This window comes from Molossus molossus, unplaced genomic scaffold (genome assembly GCF_014108415.1).
Source record: "Molossus molossus isolate mMolMol1 unplaced genomic scaffold, mMolMol1.p scaffold_m16_p_2, whole genome shotgun sequence".
In the NCBI taxonomy this organism is placed as follows: Eukaryota; Metazoa; Chordata; class Mammalia; order Chiroptera; family Molossidae; genus Molossus; species Molossus molossus.
In genome coordinates, this window is record NW_023425355.1 from 84770472 (window position 1) to 84790482 (window position 20011).

Sequence of the window (20011 nt, forward strand, 5' to 3'; positions counted from 1 at the left end):
ATAAAAGCATACCTACATTTTCATGTAATAAATACTCATTCTCTAAAAATTTTCTAGTTTGTATACAAAAGCCAATTTTTTATCTTCATTGATACATTTTTATGTAGTTAAAAAAAAATAAAGTATAATTTCTTTCTCCCTCCCCCCCCAAACTAGAATATTTTAAGTTGTGAATGTGTGAATGTAGCTATGCATATACTCCAGTGTACAAAATACACAAACATCACTGACTTGAAAAATTGTTATTATCATACTGAAAACATCTCTTCCACTACATCTGGACATTTCAAAAGAGTCTTTGGCATTATTAATTATTGTGCTTTGGAAACAAAATATGTCTGTATAAATGCTACAGAGACATTGTAAGATATAAATTAAAAAATGTACTTGGAATAAGTTACAATTAGCTGTTCTACATAATTATATATTTTTTGGATTTTATTGTTTATTTTTTAATTAATTACTTTATTTTTTGTTACAGATGTTTCTCCTTTTGCCCCCACTGATTCCTCCCTCCTTCCTCCCCTCCCCGTCCCCATCTTTGTTGTCCATGTCCATTGTTCATGCATACATGCATATAAGTTCTGTGGTTTATCTCTCCCCCACCACCCCTTCTTCTGGGGATTGTCAGTCTGTACCTCACTTCTACGCCTCTGGGACTACCGCATTCTTCAAACTGTTACTTTCATTATATTACACAAATAAGTGAGGTTATATGATACTTGTATTTCTCTGTTTGGCTTGTTTTGCTTAGGATAATACTTTCCAGGTTCCTCCATGTCATCTCAAAGGATAAGAGATCTTTCTTTCTTACAGCTGCATAGTACTCCATTGTGTATATGTATCACAGCTTTTATATCCATCCGTCTACTGATGGACATTTGGGCTGTTTCCAGATCTTAGTTATTGTAAATAGTGCTGCTACTAACATGGAGGTACATATATTCTTTCTGATTGGTGTTTTAGGCTTCTTAGGGTATATTCCTAGAAGTAGGATTACTGGGTCTAATAGAAGTTAAATTTTCAATTTTTTGAGGTAACACCATATTGTTTTCCATAGTGGATGCACCAGTCTGCATTCCCACCAGCAATGTGCTAGAGTCCCCTTTTTCTCCACACCCTTGCCAGCACTTGTGGTTTGATGATTTGTTGATGGTGGCCATTCTGACAGGGGTGAGGTGATACCTCATTGTTGTTTTAATTTGCATCTCTCTAATGATTAGTGATGTTGAGCATTTCTTCATATATCTCTTAACCATTTGTATGTTCTGTTTGGAGAGGTGTCTATTGAGTTCCTCTGCTCATTTTTTAATTGGGTTCTTTGCAAAATTTTAAAACAATACAGTGTATGCCTAGTCACAGTTTTATGAAAGAAAATATTTTTAACTCCTTAATTTTAAGGAATATAATTTTCTTGGATAAAAATCCAGTTTTGGAGTGGATCCGATGGATTGTAAAGCACTAAGCTTGAATGTTCTCTGTTTGCTGAAAGGCACAGCTTTAAAAATGGATTATATAGAAGTTAATCCTTTTGGATATCTCATATCTGTTATCCAGTGGCAACAGTCTTGTGACTTTTGTGGGTACATGCCTTCACTGATCAGGACCTTGAGCAGCATGGAGACATAATTTCTTCTGGATGTTATGCCAGATTTTATGTTGAGCAGCGTATTCAAAAAACTAATTTTTCTCAAGTTCATGACACATATACAAAATTAATACCTTGCTTCCTTGATTATTTTCTCCAACTTCCAGACATAAAGGCTGACCAAAACTTTTAATATATCCAGATATAACAGGATTAAAGTCTGGCACATATACTTCTGGGTAAATATTGTTCAGATGCCATGTAAATTTTTTACATAGAAAGTAGTGCTTTATTTAAAATATTTTTGAAAGATCACCAAATAATTTTTGTTTTTCAATTTTTGCTGTATCTGTGTTTCTTCTATAAAAATATTTCATTGTACTTATCCATCCAGACTTCTTCAAGGCAAACTTGGTTGCGAGCAATCACCTGAGTATTTTTTGGAAAGGTATGAGGGATTTTGCTATGCAAAACTTGTCCAGTAATAGTGCAAGGCATAATCTCCAACTGCCCACCACATTGCCATACTCTGAAAGACATTTCTATATTTTAACCTCCCCAGATTTCCATTTCATCATTGTTAAGTTCCAATGTATTCAAAGTATTCTGTTGAAATAGAAAAAAAGACTTCCTGCAGAAGTGGGTGTTTTAATTGGGTAGGTTTCATCTTTCTTTCTTTGCCTCTCATGATCAGAAAGTTCTTCCCAGCCAAATGAAAGTCTCCAGTCAGAACTGCCATGATTATGGTTACTTCCATTAGGAGAAGGTTTGTTGAATTCAAGTGTGTTCATATCTATGGATGTAATATCTGGACTCAGAACGGCAGTGTATTCTCAGCTATTCTCCCAATAAAGGTTCTAACTACTACTGCTGCTCCCTGTCCTGTTCCTGTTCTTAAGAGAAATGCTTTTAGTTTTTGTCCATTGAGTATTATGTTGGCTGTAGGTTTGTCATATAGGAACTTTCTTATGTTGAAGTATGATCTTTCAATGCTCACTTTGCTGAGAGTTTTTATCAAAAATAGGTGCTGGATTTTGTCAAATGCTTTTTTGGCATTTATTAATATGATCATATGACTTTTATCTTTCGTTTTGTTTATGTGGTGTATCACATTTATTGACTTGCGAATATTGCAGCAGCCTTGCATCCCTGGGATGAGTCCCAATTGGCCATGGTGTATAATTTTTAAAAATATATTGCTGGATCCAATTTGCTGAAATTTTGTTGAGGATATTGGTGTCTATGTTCATCAGTTATATTGGCCCATAATTTTATTTTTTGTAGTGTCTATATCTGGTTTTGGGTTTAGGATTATGCTGGCCTCATAAAAGTAGCTTGAAAGTTATCCTCTTTAAGTTTTTGGAATAGATTGAGAATAGGTGTTAGTTTTTCTTTGAATGTTTGCTGAAACTCTCCTGTGAATCCATCCAGACCAGAAATTTTGTTTGCTAGGGGTTTGTTGATTGCTGCTTCTATTTCCTTAGTTGTTATTGGTCTGTTCAGATTTTCTAACTAGTCTCAGTTGAGTTTGGGAAGACTATGATTCTAGGAAATTATCCATTTGTCCTTGGTTGTCCAACTTGTTGACATATAATTGTTCATAGTATTTTCTTAAAATTCTTTGTATGCCTATGGTCTTGGTTATTTCACGTCTTTTATTTCTGATTTTATTAATTTGGGTCCTCTCTCTTTGTTTCTTGGTGAGTCTGCTTAAAGATTGGTCAATCTTGTTTATCTTTTCAAGATTTACCTTTTGGTTTCATTGATATTTTGTATTGTGGGTTTTTTTTGTCTCTATATCAATTATTTCTTCTCTGATCTTTATTATTTCCTTTCTTCTACTAACTCTGGGTTTTTCTTGTTGTTCTCTTTCTAAATCTTTAATTGTAGGGTTAGATAGTCTATCAGAAACTTTTCTTGTTTTTAAGGTAAGCTTGTATTGCTATAAACTTCCCTCTCATGACTGCTTTTGCTGTGTTCCATAGATTCTGTGTTGTTGTGTGTTCATTTTCACTAGTTCCCAGGAAGTTTTTTTTTTTTATTTCTTTCTTGATCTCATTAGTGACTTATTCATTGTTTAATAAAATATTATTTAACCTCGTTGTGTTTTCATGATTTTGAGTGTTTTTATTGTAATTGATTTCTAGTTTCATGCCTTTGTGATCTGAGAAGATGCTTGATATGGTTTAAATCTTATTGAACTTGTAGAGACTTAGTTTATATCCTAACATATAGTCTGTCTTTGAGAATGTTTCATGTGTACTTGAGAATAATATATATTCTGCAGATTTTGGGTAAAATGTTTGGTAAATGTCAATTAAATCCAGCTGATCTAGTATATTATTTAGTGTCTCTGTTTCCTTATTAATTTTTTGTCTAGAAGATCTATCCAGTGGTGTCATAGGGGAGTTAAAATCACCCACTATGATTGTGTTGCTGTCAATTTCTCCCTTGAAGTTCTCCAGAAGTTTTTTAAATATATTTTGGTGCCCCTATATTCAGTGCATATATGTTTACCAGAGTTATACCCTCTTATTGGATCAATTATTATAATATTATGTAGTGACATTCTTTATCTCTTATTATGGCCCTCGTTTTGAAGTCTATCTTTTTAGATGAGTATTGCTACACCAGCTTTTTTTTTGTTTCTATTTGCCTGGAATTTTTTTTCCATTCCTTCACTTTAATCCTTTGTGGGTCTTCTGTTGTGAGGTTGGTCTCTTGCAGACAGCATCCATATGGGTCATGTTTTCTTATCTAATCAACTACCCTATGTCTTTTGATTGGAGCAATTAAGCCACTTACATTTAAGGTTATTATTGATAGATACTTTTTTGTTCACATTTTTATTCTTTATGTCTGTGTTCTCCTCTCTCTCTTTATTTCTTCTTCTTCTTACAACAGAACCTTTAGCATTTCTTGCCATGCAGGTTTGGTGGTAATAAACTCCTTTAGCCATTTACTGTCTGTGAAGCTCTTTATTTCATCTTCAGTTTTCAATGCTAGCCTCGCTGAGTAGACTAGTCTTGGATTCAGAGCCTTGCTTTTGATTATTTTGTATCCTTCTGGCCTGCATTGTTTCTATTGAGAAATCAGCTGACAATCTAATAGGTGTTCCCTTGTAGGTAAACTTCTGTCTCTCTCATTCTGCGTTTAACATTTTTTCTGTTTATTTAATATTTGTCATTTTAATTTTGATGTGTTTAGTGTGGGACTTCTTGGTTTCATCTTGATAGGGACTCTCTGTATTTCTTGGAGTTGGGTGACTTTTTCCTTCACTGTATTAGGAAATTTTTCTGTAATTATTTCTTCAAACAGGTTTTCTACTTTTTCTGATTATTCCTCTATTGGTACGCCTGTGATGTGAATGTTGTTACATTTCACGTTGTCCCAAATCTCCCATAACTCTCCTCTTGCTTTTTAATATATATATATATTTCCATTTGTTGTTCTATTTTGGGTTTTTTCTCTTACCTTGTTTTTTCCTCACTGATTTGGTCTTTAGCTACTTCTAATCTATTTTTAAATTCTTCCAAGGTATTACTTATATCAGCTATGTCATTCTTCATTTCCACTTGGTCTTTATTCATAGATTCTACCTCTTCTTTTTGTGCTGGTGTAGATCTCATTAACTGGTTTGAGAACCCTTAAAACCATTGTTTTAAATTCTTTATCTGAAAAACTGCTTGCCACCATTTCCTGTAGTTCCTTTTCTGGTGATTCCTCCCTTTTTTTCCCCCCTTCATTTGGGGGTTGTTTCTTTGTCTCACCCTTTTAGTAGTCTCATAGTTCGGAGCCAGGTGAGTCACGTTGGGTCCCATAAGCATGTCAGTGTCTATCATATAAGAATGTTATGGCTTCCAATCTTGGTGTAGTGACCTTCCTTGGGACTCAGTGCAATAGTCTCTTTTATCTTCTGAGCTAGGATTGAACCTTATGTGCATTACGTGGGCTCTCCTGTTGAATTTGGGTCCTGATTGCTGTTATCTATTTGTGTGTGAGCTCAATCTTTGGGGTTAACTATGAGTCTCTACCCTGGCCCTCTTGACCCTGTCATGCCAACTATTATATGTGTTGACAGAACAAAACAAAGAAACTAGACCAAACTAAAAAGAACCCCCCCAAAAATCAGCCTCAATAATAACAGAAGCAACTGCCTCAACAAAAATATTAAAAGACACACAGACAATGAAAAATAAATTTAAAAAATAAACATACTTACAGTCCAGCCGGTGTGGCTCAGTAGTTGAGTGTCGACACATGCACCAAGATGTCACCAGTTTGATACCTGGTCAGGGCACATGCCCAGTTTATGGGCCAAATCCCAAGTGGGCATGCAGGAGTAGCCAATTAATGTTCTCTCTCATAACTGTTTCTATCTCTCTCTCCCTCTTCCTTTCTCTTTCTCTAAAATCAATAAAGAAAAATAAATTAAAAAAATAAAATAACATTTATGCTGGCTTCATAAAATGAGTTTGGAAGTCTTCCTTCTTCCTGAATTTTTTGAAATAATTTGAGGAGAATGTGTATTAGTTCTTCTTTGAATGTTCGGTAGAACTCTCTCATAAAGCCATTCAGGCCTGGGCTTTTGTTTGTTGAGAGAGTCTTGATTACATCTTCAATTTCCTTAGTTGTTATTGGTCTGTTCAAGTCTTCTATCTCTTCTCAGTCCAGTTTTGGGAGACTATGTGTTTCTAGAAATTTGTCCATTTTGCTTAGATTGTCCAATTTGTTGCCATATAATTGTTCATAGTAGTTGTTAACAATCTTTTGTATGTCTGTGGTGTCAGTTGTTACTTCTCCTCTTTCATTTCTGATTTTGTGTATTTGGGTTCTCTCTCTTTGTTTCTTGGTGAGTCTAGGTAAGGGTCTATCCATCTTGTTTATCTTTTCAAAAAAAACAGTTCTTTGGTTCATGGATCCTCTGAATTATTGTTTTTGGACTCTATGTCATTTATTTCTGCTCTGGTCTTTACTATTTCCTTCCTTCTACTTGCTCTGGGGTTTTCTTTTTGTTTGCTCTCTAGTTCTTTAAGTTGTGAGATTGGATAGTCTATTAGAGATTTTTCTTGTTTCTTGAGGTAGGCCTGTAGTGCTATGAACTTCCCTCTCAGAACTGCTTTCGCTGCATCCCATAGATTTTGTGTTGTTGTGTGTTCATTTTAATTGGTTTCTAGGAAGTTTTTAATTTCTTCCTTGATCTCCATAGTAACCTATTGATTGCTCAATAACATACTATTTACCCTCTGTGTTTTCAAATGTCTTTGCTTGTTCTTCCTGCAATTGATTTCTAGTTTTATGCCATTTTAATCTGAGAAGATGCTTTATATGATTTCAATCTTCTTGAACTTGTAGAGACTTAGTTTGTGCCCTAACATGTGGTCTAACTTTGAGAATGTTCCATGTGCACTTGATAAAAATGTAAATTCTGAGGTTTTGGGGTATAATTCTTTGTAGCTATCTATTAAATCCATTTTATCTAGTGCTTCATTTAGAGTCTGTGTTTCCTTGATAATTTTTTTATCTAGTAGATGTATCTAGTGATGTCAGCGGGGTATTGAAGTCACCTGCTATGATTATTTTGCTGTTGATTTCTCCTTTTAAATCCTCCTGTAGATTTTGAATATATGTTGGTGATCCTAAACTGGGTGCATATATGTTTACCAAGGTTATATCTTCCTGTTCAATAAATCCTTTCAATATTTTGTAGTGGCCTTCTTTGTCTCTAGTTATGGTATTCATTTTTAAATCTATTTTATCTGAAATAAGTATTGCTACTTCAGCTTTTTTTTTTTTTTGCTTTCTGTTTGCTTAAAAGATTTTTCTTATTCCTTCACTTTCAACCTATGTGAGTCTTATGTTGTGAGGTGGGTTTCTTGTAAACAACATATATATCAACCATGCTTTCTTATTCAGTCAGCTACTCTGTGTCTTTTTATGGAAGCATTCAAACCATTCACTTTTAAGGTGATAATTCATATGTACTTATTTATTGCCATTTTTGTTTAGTGTGATTATATATTTGTTTCTATTTCTTCTACTAATCACAGCAGTCATTTTAACATTTTATGCAGTGCTGGTTTAGTACTAATATACTCCACCCCCCCCTTTTTTTTTTTTTTGGTCTGGAAAACTTTTTATTTGAACTTCCATTTTGAATGATAGCCTTGCTGAATAGAGTAGTCTTGAATTCAGATCCTTGTTTTTCATGACCTTTATTACTTCATGATACTCTCTTTAGGCTGGTAGTGTTTCTGTTGAGAAGTCAGCTGAGAGCCTTATGAAGTTTTCCTTGTAGTTAACCTGTTGCTTATCTCTTGCTGCTTTTAGGATTCTCTCTTTGCCTTTAATTTTTGGCATTTTCATTACTATGTGTCTTGGTGTGGGCCTGTTTGTGTTCTTCTTACTTGGGGCTCTCTGTGCTTCTTGAACTTAAATACCTTCTTTCTTCACCAAATTAGGAAAGTTTTCTGTCACTATTTCTTCAAATATATTCTTAACCCTTGACCATTTTCTTCCTCTTCAGGGACTCCTATGATGCAAATTTAATTATGTTTCCAGGTTTCCCAAGGTTCTCTTAAGCTGTCTCCGTGTTTTATGTTTTTTTTTTTTGATTTTCTGATTGGTTGATTTTTTCTACCCGGTTTTCTAATTCACTGATCCAGTTTTCAACTTCCTTTACTCTGCTGTTTAGTCCTTTCAATGTGTTCTTAATTTTTGCTATGTCATTCTTCTTTTTCATTTGGTTGGTTTTCAATGTTTCTATATCTTTATTCATGGTACTGATGTCCTTACTCATGCTGTTGAGCTTCCTAAAAATCATGGCTCTGAACTCTACCTCTGATAATTTGTTTAGCTGCATTTCATTGATCTCACCTTCGATAGAGTTTCTTGTTCTTTCATTTGGGATTTGTTTCTTTGTTTCACAATTTTGGCTATCTCAGTGGGTTTTGGAGCCTACCAAATTTTCCCTGTGGGTGTTAGTGTTCTGCTTTTTTTGGTTTCCTCTACTGTGTTTGGATGAGCCTGGGTGGGCCCACGTTAAACACCACTGTCGAGTCTTACTTTCCTGGGTAGATTTGCGAGCCTAGGAAAAGTTCAGTTATCCTCCAACTTTTTCCTGGTGGTTAGTAGTCTCAGTTACTCAGTGCCTTGGAATGTAGCTGTTGTGTTCTGCATCTGAGAATTTCCAGAGGGTGGGATAGATGCTGGTTATTAATGAGCCTCAATTTACATTTCTTTGCCTCACCTTGGAAAGGCTGGATCTCTGCGAATGTGGCTGCTGCTTTTCCTCACAGCTCTGGGAAGGGGCACACTGGACACCGTCCTTTGTGGCCGCAACTCAGCAAAAACTTGGGGTGCCCTCTAAGTCCCAGGTGTCCCCTCAGAGTTCCAGCACATTCTACCCTTTTTTTTGCTGTAGCCCCCAGGTAAGTGGCTCTGGCTATTTTAGTGCTCTGTCCTGGCTCTCTGCACTGTAGAGCGTGGTTGGTCTTTCTTCCCCAATGGCGCTGCTCACAGCTAAGATTGCTGCTGTCTGGGGGCTCCCAAACCGCCATCCACTCATGCCTCTGCAGATCCTACCAGTGTGTCTGGTTATATGGTCCTGTCCTGCAGCTTTTCTGTTTTTTTTTTTTTCTTAGAATTGGTCTTTATTTTAGTTGTAATTCCCATTTGGTCCTGGGAGATTTTCTGTGTAGCTTCTATTCATTCTGCCTCCATTTTTTATATCCTCTATGTCTGTCTTGTATGCAGCTGGGTCACAGACGCCTTCCTGGTGCCCCTGCACCCTGTAGGTCCTTCGGGTAACTGGGTCACACAGTCCATTTGAGGACTGGGCTCTGTGCCTCTTATGGGCTGCTGGGCCACACAGGCCTGTTTTGTGCTTCAGCACCCTGCAGGTCACATGGGTAACTGGATGGCACAGTCCCTGCTGGGTCTCTCAGGCCTCTCTTGTGCCTCAGCACCCTGCATGTCCCAAGGGTGGGCAGCTGGATCACACCAGTTTCTCTAGGTCTCTGGCTTCCCACTGCACTTGTGAGCTACTGGACAGCACATTTCTCTGTGGAGCCCCTGGTCCAGCAGCCCGTGGTGCTCAACTGCTGCTCAGCTTTTGTTGTAGATTTTGGAGATGGGTCTCAGTTGCTGGTCTGTGCATCTGTTGCCTGAGGATGCATGTCTGCTCTCAGCCTCTGTTTCTGGGGGAATATCTAGACTCTGATTGAGCCGCTACTATGGGGGATGGTGCTGCGCTCCAGGCTTTCTGCGGCTTCTGCAACCGGCACCTCGGGTGCTCCACTACTGTGCATTGGTCTGCATTCACACAGACTGTCCACTGGTCCAATGGTGACAGTTGCGCTAGTAGGCTCAGGCTGCTTGGCCCTAGTCACTCCCACTGCCTCCTCCCAGGGAAACCTGGGATCTTCCAAAATGGTAGGACCTTTTTGACGCACAGAGAGTAGCGCCCTGAAGTACCGCTTACAGAGGTAGACGGCTGCTCCTATCCACAGCACAGGTACCTTCTGTTCCAAGGCTCTGCACTGCTCAAGTTTGGTCGTTCAACTTCGCATCCACTCACACTCTCTCACACATATGTTCACTCTTCCACACACTCACCCTCCCTCCAGTCCTGCCTGCTGCCATCTTCATCTTCAGTTTTCTTAATTGTTATTGGTCTGCTTAAGTTTTCTTTCTCTTTCCAGTTCAGTTTTGGGAGACTATGTTTTTTTAGAAATTTGTCCATTTAGCTTAGATTGTGAAATTTGTTGCCATATAATTGCTCATAATATTTTTTTAATGATCCCTTGTATTTCTGTGGTGTCAGTTGTTACTTCTCTTCTTTCATTTCTGATTTTGTGTATTTGGATTATCTCTGTTTCTTAATGAGTCTAGCTAAGGGTCCATCAATCTTGTTTATCTTTTCAAAAAACCAGCTCTTTGTTTCATTGATCCTTGGAATTATTATTTTTGTTTGTTTGTTTGTTTGTTTGTTTCTATGTCATTTATTTCTGCTCTGATCTTTACTGTTTACTTCCATCTACTTGCTTTGGGGTTTTCTTTTTGTTTGCCTTCTAGTTCTTTAAGTTGTGAGGTTAGATAGTAAATTAGAAATTTTTCTTGTTTCTTGAGGTTGGCCTGTAGTGCTATGAACTCCCCTCTCAGAACTGCTTTTGTTGCATCCCATAGATTGTGTGTTGTTGTGTGTTCATTTTCAATAGTTTCCAGAAAGTTTTTAATTTCTTGCTTAATCTCCTCAGTAACCCATTCATTGTTCAATAACATGCTATTTAGCCTCCATGTGTTCAAATGTCTTTTCATGTTCTTATTGTAATTGATTTCTGGTTTCATGCCATTGTGATCTGAGAAGATGCTTGATAGGATTTCAATCTTCTTGAACTTGTAGAGACTTAGTTTGTACCCTAACATGTGGTCTATCATTGAGAATGTTCCATGTGCACTTGAGAAGAATGTGGATTCTGTGGATTTGGGGTGTAATTCTCTAGATATCTATTAAGTCCACTTGGTCTAGTGCTTCATTTAGAGTGTCTGTTTCCTTGCTAATTTTTTATCTAATAGATCTATCCAGTGATGTCAGCGGGGTGTTGAAGTCTCCTGCTATGATTGTATTGCTGTTGATTTCTCCTTTGAAGTCCTCCAGAAGATTTTTAATATATTTTGGTGCTCTTATATTGGGTGTATATGTTTACCAAGGCTACATCTTCCTGTTGGGTAGATCCTTTCAATATTATGTAGTGGCCTTCTTTGTCTCTAGTTATGGCATTAATTTTGAAGTCTACTATATCAGATGTGAGTACTGCTACCCCATCTTTTTTTCCTTTCCATTTGGTTGGAAGATCTTTTCCGTCCCTTGACTTTCAACCCATGCGTGTCTTTTGTTGTGAGGTAGGACTCTTGTAAACAACAATATGAGTCATGCTTTCTTATCCAATCAGCTACTCTGTGTCTTTTTATTGGAGCATTCAATCCATTTACATTTAAGGTGATTGTTAATGTGGACTTATATATTTCCATTTCTATTTAGGGTGGTTATATTTTTCTTTTTATTCCTTCTACTAATTAATATTTCTTGCAGTGCTAGTTTGATGCTAATGTATTCTCTTAGCCTTTTTTTTTTTTTTTTTTTGTCTGAAATGCTCTTAATTTAACCTTCTATTTTGCATGATAGCCTTACTGGGTAGAGTAGTCTTGGATTCAGATCCTTGTTTTTCATGACCTTGACTACTTCATGCCACTCCCTTCTGGCCTGTAGTGTTTCTGTTAAGAAGTCAGCTGAGAGCCTTATAGAGTTTCCTTTGTAGGTAACCTGCTGCTTATCTCTTGCTGCCTTTACGATTATCTCTTTGTGTTTAATTTTGGCATTTTGATTACTCTGTGTCTTGGTATGGGCCTGTTTGGGTTCTTCTTACTTGGGGCTCTCTGTGCTTCTTGAACTTGAATGCCTTCTTCCTTCAGCAAATTAGGGAAGTTTTCTGTCACTATTTCTTCAAATATATTCTTAACACTTGCTCATTTTCTTTTTCTTTGAGGACTCCTTTAATGCAAATATTATTACATTTCTAGTTGTCCCACAGTTCTCTTAAGCTGTCTTCCTGGTTTTTTAATTGTTTTTTCCTTTTTGTTTTGTGATTGATTGATTTCTTCTACCCTGTCTTCTAATACACTGATCCCGTCCTCAGCTTCCTCTGCTCTGCTGTTTAGTCCTTCCAGTGTGTTCACTATTTCTGCTATGTCATTCTTCATTTCTTTTTGTTTATTTTAAATTTCCAATTCATTGATTTTTAATGTTTTTATGTCATTACTCATGGTGTTGATGTCCTTACTCATGCTGTTGTGCTTCCTCAAGATCATGGCTCTGAATTCTAGCTCTGTTAACTTGCTTAACTGCATTTCATTTATCTCGTCTTCAGTAGAGTTCTCTTGTTTTTTCATTTGAGGTTTGTTTCTTTGTTTCACCATTTTTGCTATTAAAGTGGGTTTTAGAGCTTGCCAAATTTTCCCTGTGGGTGTTGGTGTTTTGCTCTTTGTGTTTCCCTCTACTGAGTTTGAATGAGTGAGGGAGGACTCATATTAAGCACCACTGCCAAGTCTTACTTTCCTGGGTAGAGTTGCAAGCCCTGGAATGGTTCAGTTATCCTCTAGGTTTTGCCTGGAGGCTATTTGTCTCAATTACTTGAAGAGCCTTGGGTTCTCAGTTGAATGAAAAACTCTCTCAATTATTCAGAGTAAGGGGATTTTTGAAGGGTGGGGCAAATGCTGGTTGTTAATGAACCACAATTTGCATTTCAATGTCCCACCGAGCGGAGTTTAATCTTTCAGGAGGGGCCACCACCACTCCCTAGAGCCCTGGGAAAGAGTTAGATGGCCACAGTCCTGCGTGGTTACAACTCAGCAAAAGCTCTGAGCACCCTCCAAATCCTGAGTGTCTTCACACGGTTCCAGTTTAGTCTGCCCATTCTTTGCCAGAGGTCAAGGTGAGTGGCTGTGGCTATTTTTGTGCTCTGTTCCGGCTCTCTGTGCTGTGGTGCAGGCACTGGAGTTTAGCCCCAAGTGTGCTGCTCACAGCTAAGACCACTGCTGTTCGTGGGCTCCCAGCCCCCTCTTGTGCCTTCGCAATCTTACCAGGATCAATTCAGTGTCCCTGGTTTTATGGTCCTCACAAGCTCATTTTTTCTGGATGATTTGTCTTTATTTTATTTGTAATTTCAGTTTGGTCCTTGGAGATGAAGCTTCCATTCACTTTGCTGCCATTTTGGAGGTAGAAACACCTATCCACCACCTCCTGCACATCCCCTACTGGAGGCTGAGCCCACAACCTGGACATGTGCCCTGACCAGGGATCAAACCATGACCTCTCAGTCCATGGGAAAACACTCAGCCACTGAGCCACATTGGCCAGGTTACAATGCTTTTTTATTTATCTTCCTAAAACACAGATCTAATTAGGCTGCAGTTTTGTCCCTTAAAAGAATAAAGTTCCCTAGTGCACATACTCTAATGCTAAACGTCATTTACTATAATCCCAATATATCTTTTCAGTTGTTCTATTTCTGGTAATATATTTACATATTTGCCATGCATGAGATCAAAAGCCATTCTTTCAATTTGAAACTAAGGTCTGTCTTTTCTCACAGCCTGGAATTCTATACTCCCACACACATGTTCTGACAGTTATAGTCCTATTTATCAAGCAGTCACAATTTAAACATTTCCTCCTCCAAAAAGTCTTTCCATATCCACCAATAAAACAATCTCTCACTCATTAACATAATGTTTTCATAACTTGGCTAGAGAATATTTTTATTAATTCTTTGTTAAAATTAATGTATTGTAGTTCCTCCTTTTGTGGTTGCAAGACCTCCAGTGAATGCTTAAAACTGTTAATAGTACCAAACCCTGTATATACTATCTTGTTCTTATACATACATTCCTATGATAAGATTGAATTTATAAATTAGGCCAGTAAGAGATGAATAATAATAAAATAATAACAATAATAATAATAATAATAATAATGGAATAATAGTAACAATATACTGTAATAGTTATGTGAATGTGGTTTTTCTCTTGCTCCCTCTGCTAATTTTTATATTTTCAATCCAAACCTCTTCTTGCATTTTTGTAACCATCTCTTACTTGACAGTAATGGTTTGGTGTCACTCTTTTCAGGGGCTCCCTTGCTGAAGTCTTCATATAGCCTCAACGCATTTCTGTCAATTAGAACACATTTTCTGTTCATGTCTTCAATGCACAGATGTAATGCCTTTTCCATGTTAACTAAGCACTTATCACCCACTGAGGCTGTACCTTTAACTGTTTAATGTGTGAGAACAAAACTAACATGAATTTATTTTTTCATCTTTTTCACGAATAGATTATTTTCTCCCTGTAGATCTTACAACCTCAGCAATATGGTTTTTTTCCCTTTCATTATTAAGCTGAGAACTTTCACCTAAAGAAGCACTTAACAGCTTCTCTTTGACATATTCCAATCACCAGCTTTACTACTTTTACTACTCATATTTTTAGGACATTATTAAGTAAAATAAAGGTGACATGAACATAAACACTGTGATATCATGACAATCAATTTGATAACTGAGATTGCTACTAAGTGACTAACAGGTGGAAATCAAATACAGATGCTCCTTGACTTACTGTAGGGTTATGTCCCAATAAACCCCTTGTAAGTTGAAAATATTCGAGATTGAAAATGCATTTAATACAATTATCCCACCAAACATTATAGCTTAGCCTAGCCTACATTAAATATACTCAAAACACAATGTCAAGAAAGAAAAAATGCTGCCAATACAGTACACTCTAGAGTAGGATTGTTTACCTTCATGATTTCATAGCTTAATGAGCACTGAGGCTCACCAGCAGTGCCCAGCAGCACAAAAGAGTATGGTAGCACATAGTGCTATCTCTAACCCAGGAAAAAGATCAATGTGTATGAATTTTGCACTATTATAAAGTTGAAAAATTATAAATGGGAGGATCATTGTAAGTCAAAGACCATCTGTAGAACATGGAAATACTGGACAAAGGAATGATTCATTTCCTAAAAGGGATGGTGTGAGATTTCATTATACTACTTAGAATGACACATGATTTAAAACTTGTGAATTGTTTATTTCTGAAATTTTTCATTTAAAAAATTTTAACTACAGTTGACTGCAGATGACTGAAACTGTAGAAAGCAAAATCTTGGATAATGGAGACCTCTGTAATAAGTTTCTTGAGTTATTACTATGTGTAAGGCATGAGAATTGACCTGGTGAACAATACAGACCAGCTCCTTACTCTTAGAAGTCTGGCATTATATCAGTGAGATTGAACAAGAAATCTAATTCAAAAGATTCTACCATGTTGCAAAGTGTTATGACTAGGGTAAGAGCAGACAGGAACTTTAGATTAGACAATCAAGAAAAGCTTTCCTGAGGAAATGACATTTGAGGTTGAGACCCGGATGATGAAAAGTTTGCCATGTGAAAATAGGAATAAAAAGAGTTTCAGCTAGAAGCAACAGCAAGAAAAAATGCCTGAAGTTCAGAAAAGTATGTGAGGGCCAAAAAAGGACTATGTACCAGTGAGTTGAGATTTGGATATTTACCTAATGTTTTCTACATGATACATGCTAAACAAAACAGAGATGTTTCTTGTTCTCAACGGGTGTCAATATTATGGGCCAGACTTATACTGACACAACAATATCACAAATATATACTAAATTTGCGATAGAGGACATGTAAAACAGGATACTTCTATGTGCCTGTGAGGTAACAAGATGGAGATTTACAGCAATTTGTCACATCTGTGGAGGTAAGATAAGCAGTCTGGGCTGAAGACACATTTAGTCCTCAACACATAGGTGAATAACTGAAGTTTGGATTAATAAAGGACTCAAGAATAAGACATGAGGAATCCCAAAATTAACAACCAGTTAGATTATTCATCTAACATTAATATTAAACATTCATAATCAGATAGATCCACCAAAGAGACCAACAAGGAGAAACCAGAAATCTAGGTGGAAAACAAGATTACCAGAAGCTAAGAGAAGAGTTTAACAAGGAGGAAGTTAAAAACTTTGGCCAATGCTATTGTGAGGTCAACTAACAAGAGATCTGCAAAGTATCAACAGAAAGTCATTAGTAAAGCTTTGAGAAATCAGTATTGGTAGAGTAATGGGGACAGAAGAGAAACTAGCATGAGTCAAGGAAAAATAGGAGGTAATGAAGTGCAGACATGATTTATAAAAATTTCTTCCAGAAACTTGGCTGTAAGCAGCAGTAACAAATTGGCAATTAGAGTAGCCTTGGTTAAAGTGATCCCCAAATCATTTGGTTAGTCATTAAGTTGAACCTATTTTTCCTTCTCTTAATTATATGTTGTTAGATTGCCACCATTATTTATATATTTTTTTTATTAATTAATTTTTGTTAGGGATGTTTCTCCTTTTCTCCTCACTGATTCCCCCCTCCCCCTCCCTCCCTGCCCTGTCCCCAGCTTTTTTGTCCATGTCCATTGTTCATGCATATAAGTTCTGTGGTTTATCTCTCCCCCACCACCCCCTCTTCTGGGAATTAACAGTCTGTACCCCACTTCTACGTCTCTGGGACTACCCCATTCCTTATTCATTATATTCCACAAATAAGTGAGATCATATTATACTTGTCTTTCTCTGTTTGTCTTGTTTCACTTAGGATGATACATTCCAGGTCCCTCCATGTAGTCTCAAAAGATAAGAGATCTTTCTTTCTTACAGCTGCATAGTACTCCATTGTGTATATGTACCACAGCATTTTTATCTATTATTTATATTTTTAACCACTATAAAAAAAGTGAGTTAGACTAAATTAATTTTTGTCTACCTTGAGTTACTATTCAAAGGTCATACAGTTTAAAATAGCAGAGATGAAAGTGAAGCTATATTTTCTTATTGTAGGTTGAATGTATTACATACCACTTCCCATCAAAATCTGCATTCTAAATCTGTCTTTGGAATATAAAGAGGTAGACTTGGAGGGAACTATCCACCTATCTCTCAATAAAAGTTAACATTAGCCTAAGTGAAATTTCCCTATTGTTCAGTGACTTAAAAATGAAATCCACCAGACAGACACCTGAAGGCACCAGCTCTTAAGCACTGATACTGGGGCTTTCATAACATTCAGATATACAGATACATATAACTATTTTTAGGATGTAAATAATTATATTTTCCTCAGGAATTTGCTTTGTAACACAGATGCACATATTCACATAAAATAGTCTTTAAAAATTGTAACAATAAGTTGTCCATAATCACAATTGTAATGTTTCTGGGGAACTAAATCCACTATAGGAGAACATCTGTGTGTCCTTAACTGGCACAATGGACCACAGAAATCTTGCTGCCCAATGGTGTCCTTTAAAAATGCTAAACCAATTTGCCTGGATCCATGGTAAAAGACACATCACTTAAAGTGCTTTAAAATTATTCCCATTTACTGGAATAAAAGACTACTGTGGATTGCTACTGTCCATAAAGAATGTCTAGATTCCCCCTAAGTTTTTTTTCCAGTTCTTAGACATTATGTCAATATTATGGAATTAATTTCCTTGTCTGTAGCCTTACTAAACATGCTAATTAGTGAGAATTATCCCAAGTAATTAATTTTATAATATTTATCTGGAAACATGTTCCAATTTGCAAGAATTTTTAGGAAATTATGATGAAAGACACGTTAATCACAGGTACATTACAATCTTAAATAGAGCCTGACTGCTGTATCTCAGTGGATTGAGCATCTTCCCATGTACTGAGAGGGCCTAGTTTGATTCTCGGTCAGCGCACATTCCCAGGTTGTGGGCTCCATCCCCAGTAAGGAGTTTGCAGGAGGCAGCTGATCGATGTTTCTCTCCAACATTGATGTTTCTGTCTCTCTCTCTCTCCCTTCCTTTCTCTGTAAAAATAAATAAAATAGGAAACATATTTAAAATCTTAAATAGAAAGTATGATATAACACAGGATAAGCATTAGATAGATTGTAGGTAGGCACCAAGAAGTAAAATGGGGATCTTTGTCTGACAAACCCATTTAACTTACCTTTATCTTTTTATTTTTTATTCAAGTATGGATATGCAGCCACTTCCTGAGACTTCCAAACTGTATTGATTTCCTACTGTGTTCACATTCTGAGAATCTCCTGGACTCTACTACATGTGCTAAGCCATGAACATGACAAGACATGTTCTCTCTGAGCTCTACTTCGGTGAGTCAAATAGCTCTCTTCTTTATCAACATCAGTACCACTAGCACAGTACTTATTTATGGCTGACCAAGCACAGAGGTATTTGTTCCTCTGTTTTCTATTCCTCCTTGCATGCATGTGGGCACACACAAAAAGTTCCTTTAAACACATCAAGGTAGGACATGGAATAATCACAAGGCTTCTGATACAATAATAGATTCTATTCTAATAATATATTTAGAAGAAAGTTTTTAACCAAATAGAATGTGTAAAACCTCAGTTGTGGAGAAAATGGCTCTATGAAATCTAAGTACCCTTTATAATACCTCTAGGTTATGCCTAACAGGAGAGCTTCCATCATAGAGAGGTATGGGCTTTCAACATTTATTTTTGAGATGGCAGGCCAATTACAATAAAAATAAGTCACTGAGAAATGCAAATGTAAACCATAGTAAGATATTACATTACACCTGCCAGAATGGCTATCAATAAATGCAGACACCAAGTGTTAGCAAAGATGTGGAGAAAAGAAAACCCTTGTGCACTGTTGGTGAAAATGCAGATTGGTTGCAGCCATTGTGGAAATAAATCAGTATAAAGTTACCTCAAAAAATTAAAAATGGAACTTTCTTATGACTCAGTGATTCCACTTATGAAAATATAGTCTGAGAATCCTGAAACATCAGTTCAAAAGAACATAAGCCCCCTATGTTCATGGTAGTGTTAATTCCAATAGCAAAGATTTAGAAGCAGCTCAAGTGCTCATCAGTAGATGAGTAAATAAAAAAAACCTGTGGTACATTTACACAATGGAATACTACTTGGCTATAAAAAAGGGAAGAAAATCTTACTCTGTGCAACAGCATTAATGGACCTGGGGAGCATTATACTAAGTAAAATAAGACAGTCAGAAAAACGCAAGTACCATATGATTTCGTGCATATGTGAAATCTAATGAACTAACTAGCAAAACAGACACAGACACATAGATAGAGAGCAGGCTAAGAGTTGTTGTGGGGAGCTAGGTAAAAGGTGGAGGAATTAGGCAAAGAAGAAAAAGTGAGAAAAGAAAACTAATTAGTTCCTCTGCTCATTTTTTAAAAAATTTTATTTATTAATTTGTTTTTGTTACAGATGTTTCCCATTTTTCCCCCATTGAGATGCTCCTCTCCTTCCAACCCAACCCATCCCCAGCTTTGTTGTGTATGTTCATTGGCCATGCATACATGCATCTAAGTACTGTGGTTTAACTCTTCCCCCGCAAAACCCCCTCCTCTGAGTCTTTTCAGTGTGTACTCCACCTCTAAATCTCTGGGTTAATTTTGTTCAGCAGTTTCTTTAGTGCATTATATTCCACAAATAAGTGAGATCATGTGATATTTGTCTTTCTCTGCTTGGCTTGTTTCACTGAGCATAATGCTCTCCAGGTCCTTCCATGCAAACTCAAAGGATAAGAGATATTTCTTTCTTACAACTGCATAGCATTCCATTGTGTACATGTACCACAGCTTTTTAATCCACTCATCTACTGATAGATACTTGGGTTGTTTCCAGATCTTAGCTATTGTAAATAGTGCTGCTACAAACATGGGGGTACATATATTCTTTCTGATTAGTGTTTCAGGTTTCTTAGGGTATATTCCTAGAAGTGGGATCACTGGGTTAA

General features: G+C 36.7%; 1 pseudogene; it reads right to left on the reverse strand.

Moving 5' to 3' along the window:
* Positions 1-1396: 1396 nt before the first annotated feature.
* LOC118635369 lies at positions 1397-14378 on the reverse strand (annotated as a pseudogene).
* Between the last annotated feature and the right edge of the window lie 5633 nt (positions 14379-20011).